Source organism: Temnothorax nylanderi, unplaced genomic scaffold (assembly GCF_030848795.1).
Source record: "Temnothorax nylanderi isolate EJ_2023f unplaced genomic scaffold, tnyl_v1.0 TNYL_tig0251_pilon, whole genome shotgun sequence".
Taxonomy (NCBI): domain Eukaryota; kingdom Metazoa; phylum Arthropoda; class Insecta; order Hymenoptera; family Formicidae; genus Temnothorax; species Temnothorax nylanderi.
In genome coordinates this window covers 130381-136411 of record NW_027249313.1, presented here as the reverse complement: position 1 = coordinate 136411, position 6031 = coordinate 130381, and positions in this window count along the sequence as shown.

Genomic DNA, 6031 nt, shown 5'->3' with positions numbered 1-6031 from the left:
TATTATGCGGGGGAAGGGGCACCGCCGCAGGCTACTTCTATGTAAAAATCACAACTTCTATAAAGCAGGGCATACACAGCACGTGCGTGTATGCCCTGCTTTATACGAAAGTTGTGATTTCGTATAAAGCAGGGCATACACACACGTGCGTGTATGCCCTGCTTTATAGAAGTTGTGATTTTCGTTAAAGCAGGGCACACACACACGTGCGTGTATGCCCTGCTTTATAGAAGTTGTGATTTTCGTTAAAGCAGGGCACACACACACGTGTGTATGCCCTGCTTTATAGAAGTTGTGATTTTCGTTAAAGCAGGGCACACACACACGTGTGTATGCCTGCTTTATAGAAGTTGTGATTTTCGTTAAAGCAGGGCACACACACACGTGTGTATGCCCTGCTTTATAGAAGTTGTGATTTTCGTTAAAGCAGGGCACACACACGTGTGTATATGCCCTGCTTTATAGAAGTTGTGATTTTTACATAGAAGTAGCCTGCGGCGGAACCCCTTCCCCCGCATAATAAAACTAAACAAACTCCCAGCGTGATACCTAACTGCTTGAATCAAGACGCTTGGTTATTCCGCACGATTGACCAGTCAATAGTCATCATATTTAAAATTGGCGCACTTTTGCATGCGCGTGCGGCCACTGAGCATGCTCGTGCGGCCACTGAGCATGCGTATGTGGCCGCAGGGCATGTTCAGTGTTGCTACATCTCGTCGGTATGACGGGAATCATAACCTGTCAACTTTAACTGTTAATATCTCGCTTCGCGTGGCAGAGCGACACTTTTTTCTGCCAGATTCGGTCGTTTTGAGCAAAAACGCGTCGATTAAGCTTAAGTACATCAAAATCGGAGGTGAGGGGTGTAAACTGAATAATTACCCTGAAATGTGCACCACTTTTTCTGGTGCAAGCTCACTAGCGTAGTAGCGTTGTAGGTTATGTTGTAGGTTATGGTATCGAGAACTCTAGCACTGTGCACCACAAAATCTGGTGCAGACGTAACAAAAACCTGTTCGTGTGTTCCGAAATAACGCAACCCAGTAAGCACTGTACAGTTGAACGCATATGTATACAAATAAGTAGTGCTGATGGACATATACATAGTGCTCGAATGATATATTACAGCTACCTCAATTTCTAGCATCAAGTTTGATAGTGAGTTCGGTTTTCCGTGTATAGACAAAGAGGGAACGAGGTAAAGATCAACTTACCGGATACTTTTTGAAGGTTTTTATATAGGGATCGCGTAGTCCATACTATATGTCGATGGTATACTCCGTCCAACGAGAGATTGAGGGCTTGAGCAGAACGGCTAACTTATAATTTTAAGACAATGTTTAAATCTTATGCTTTAAATCTTTGTTTTTAGCAACGCACAATATTGTCTTCCCACTCGGCATGTTATGTTGCTGAAATATTGAAATATTCGGAAATGGTGCAGAAATATTTCGTTAACATTTAATTTGTAACTATGCATCTGAAATATTTCAGAAATGTACCTGCATCATGTTTTTTATAATATTGCATTAACAATATTTCTGAAATCTTTCAGAAAGTTGTTTACAATATTTGTAAGTTTCTGTAATATTGCAAAAAAATGTAGCAGATGCAATATTTCAGAAATATTTCTGAAACATTATAAAAGTAATATTACGTTTGCATTGCACGAATAATATTTCTGTAACATATCAAACGCAACATTGCATTTAAAATTTTTCTGAAAAATTTCTGAAAGATTGCGTAGGTAATGAAAAATTGAATTGCAGGCAGTGAATTTCTACAATATTGCAGAAGAAATATTGCAGATGTAATGGTTCAGAAACATTTCTCTAATAAATGATAAACTATTATTACGTTTACATTGCACGCGTTATATTTTTGAATGTTTCACATACAACATTGCATTTGTAATATTTCCGAAAAGTTGCTGACAGACTTTAGAACTTATAAAAAATTAAATTTATTATTATATAATTATTGCATTTTTTGATATTCCATTTTTGATAGAATTTTCTGATATTCCAAATTTTGTCATATGGCATTTTTAATATAAAATATAAAATATTTAATAATATTTAATATAAAATAATATTCGACGCTGACTGGCAAAAAAGATTTATTCGTATATCTGTATTGTTAATATTGTTATGCGATAGTTTTATGCTCACCAAAATAAGCAAGTATAAGAAAGAAAGAAGCGTCAGAGTCAGAGGATCACCACTACCCTGTTCGATCATCGATGTCAAGCGACAAGGCGCCGGTATACTACTTGGATGGGTGACCGGTTGAGAGAGCGGATTTCTTCGGACAAACGCGCGACGGCTATACGCACATATACGGCTTAATATATTTTTTTTTGTTCCGGTAATAAAATATTTTATTTTTCACATATCAACAAATAGTTTTTGCGTCAGTAAGAAAATTTTGTTTGCTAATACGAAACATTTTTTTTAGTGTAAAATGTATTTGAAACATCTCTGAAGTGTTTCCGCAATATTTCGTAGATATATTTGAAAAATACTTCATAACATTGCCGAAATCTTTTAGCGTGGTCGCATTTGAAATAATTGCGGACATTGAAACATTGCCGAAATGATGTAGAAACGGTCGTGAAAAATTTCTGAAATATTAATGAAAAATGTAATATTTCAAATGGAATTTTGCAGAAATGCCTTTGAAATATTACATGCCGAGTGGGTATATTATCACTATAACCTCAAAGTGAAAATTTAACCATTCGATGATCAAGTCCATGAACTTTTCTTTTTTTGTGGGCCTGTGTTATTAATTAAAAGAATAAAATGTAACAATTTGTTTTATTTTATTGCACTGTGCATCGCCATTGACTTGCTGTCATAGTATTTACGTTTAACAATTGTTTTGTTATTCGCTATTCTCATTCTGTAAATTGCATATCTATTTGCTATCTTTAAATGTAAATTATGACACAACAAAATATGACTGTTACTTAAAATATCTAAAAATGTAGCAACTAAAAAGTTTTTATAACCACGATTGTTATTGCACGATTTTTGATACTGCCTAAATATATACTCCATTTTTTTAAATAACTGAAATGTTTGATTGTTTACATAAAACAATGTGTTGTTTTTATAACTTCGCAATCGCACTAATCTCGCATATTGTGACTATTAAGAATAGCTGAGTTCAGCGCATTTCTGTTGGCGAGTGTACAGTTACATATTTCTCAACGTGACTGTACAGCAAACGAGTCGAGCGCGACTCGGGTAACTTCGGCAGCTCTCGTGCCCCGAAGCGAGCCCGAGTGGCAACCATGCTGTGCGGCTAGTCTCATGTCGACCGAGGAGAGCACGCACAGCTAACGTTTACGATTTGTTACAATAAAGAGAACACGTTTATATTACACCGACTTAATTATTCCTCAGCCCGCTCACACAATCCTGCTTCAACATGTTATGGGCCCAGTTAACGGTTAACTGCGGAAAATTGTGTGAACGCTGTGAGAATTATTCACGTGGCGCGGAACGGAAGTCGGCGATTTCGAGTGCCGGTGTTAACGTGTCGGAAGCGTGCGAGTTAAATCGAATCCGCGATGTCTGTCGGAATCTCGGTGAAGGGTGTGAAGCCTTTCGATGGAACGAATTTCCAGGGCTGGAAAGCTCAAGTGAACGCGTTATTTGTCATGAACGATGTTCTCGACATCGTAGACGGCACGAGGGAAGAGCCAGCCGCGGGAGCGGGACACGCGGCCGCGTTGAAGAAAAATGTGAAAGACGACGCAACGGCGAAGTTCATACATAATCCTGTCCAATCTCGACGAAGCTCAACAAGTGGACTAAATTCAAAGAAATGTGGACTAAATTGTGTTTAATTTACGAGCAGAAGACGGCGACAAACAAGCTGAGTCTGCTACAAAGGTTTCACGCGTATCGGATGAGCGAAGCAGATACGGCGGTACAGCACGTGGCCAGGGTAATGAATATGGCGAGTCAGCTCAAGGACGTCGGCGAAGACGTATCGGACGCCACAGTCATGGCAAAAATTCTCGCGAGTCTGACCACAAGGTTCAGCACGCTGCAGGTGGCGTGGGATAGTGTCGACCCTGCACGACAAACTCTCGATAATCTGCAGGAAAGGCTGATTAGAGAGGACGCGAGGCTCAACAGCGACGAAGACGCTTCGGAAACGTTGGCCGCGATGGCCAAAAATCGACGTCCGCGAGGAGCGAAAAGTGCCGAGAACAAAAAGACTAAAAATAAAAAGGAAACAAAGGAACTACAGTGTTACAAGTGTCAAAAGATGGGACATATCGCGAGTCGGTGTCGAAATAAACGGAAGCCGCGTGATGACGGCGAAAAATCCCGCGACTGCGCATTCGTAGTGGAGACGGGTAAAAGCTCGGTCGCGTCGGGTTCGAAAAGTGCCGAAAACGCTCGTGTGCTGTGGACGCAAAGTCACGTAATGGCGGCCGACCAAAATGAGGTCTGGCTGATCGACAGCGGTGCGTCGAGGCATCTAACCTACCGACGTGACTGGCTTACAGCGCAACACTGGTGCTACGATATCACTCAGTGATAATCAGATCTGCAACGTCGCTGGTGAAGGCACGGTGCGAATTAAAAAGCTTATTGATGGTGTGTGGCACGACGCGCGAATCGAGAAAGTGTTGCACGTTCCGAAATTGCGTAAAAAACTTATTCTCCGTCGGAGTGTGTACGAAAAAGGGATTCGGAGTGCAATTTAAAGACAATCGGGTCGAAGTAGTGCACGATGGCAAGGTGCTCGCGACGGGCATGAAGCAAGGCAACGATGTGTATCACATGTTCTTCAAGGTCGCGAAACAAGGAAGCGCCGAAGAAGCGAACATAGCCACGACGAATTTAACCGTGTGGCACGAGCGATTGGGACACGTCGGGAAGCGCGCGATACGCGAATTGGCCGAAAAAGGACTAGTGAGTGGAGTGTCAATTACGGACAAAAATGACGTTTTCTGCGAACCGTGTCAAATGGGGAAATTGCACAGGCTGCCGTTTAACAAGAAATTGGAGCGCGATAAGAAAATAAAACCGGGCGAGAAAATGCACTCGGATGTCTGCGGGCCGATCCCTTATGAAAAAGTAGTACTGGTTTTAATACTGGAAAAAGTATTGGTGAAAGTACTGGAGACATAAGTACTCAAAGTACTACTAAATTCGACCATACTGACTTCGTCAGTACTCCTTCCCAGTACTCATTCAGTACTCCCTTCAGTACTTCCTCTAGTACTCTCTCCCCAGTACTCCCTCCAGTACTTTCTCCAGTACTCCCTCCAGTACTTTCTCCAGTACTCCCCCCAGTACTCCCTTCAGTACTCCCTCCAGTACTTCCTCCAGTACTCCCTCCAGTACTCTTTTAGTACTTATCAAATACGTGGGATACTAACGTGTGGTACAGGCGCAGTACTTGCGCAGTACTATCCAAGTAAAACAAAAAGTCAAGATGATATCAAAATAACGTCATATTGATAGTTTAGTGTGTTAATTTAGTATTTTATTAATTTAGTATTTCCAAGATACGTTACGAAAAAGTAGTACTAGCAATCAGTACTCAGCACTAAGTGATCAGTTCTCGTAGTATTGAGAGTATTAGTATGTTAATACTCATGAATACTGCAGAATGGTCAGTATTGTGTCTGTCAGTGCTTACAGTACTGGCAGTACTACAAGCCATCTACAAGCAATAATACTCAGTTAGTACTTCAAAGTATTGAAGTGGTCAGTACTTTATCAGATTAATATTCGGAGTACTATCATGATAGTACTGCCAGTACTGTAAGAAACTAATAGGCACAGTACTGACCATTCTGCAATATTCATGGGTATTAACATACTAATACTGTCAATACTACGAGTACTGATCACTCAGTACTGAGTACTGATTGCTAGTACTACTTTTTCGTAACGTATCTTGGAAATACTAAATTAATAAAATACTAAATTAACACACTAAACTATCAATAAGACGTTATTTTGATATCATCTTAACTTTTTGTTCTACTTGGATA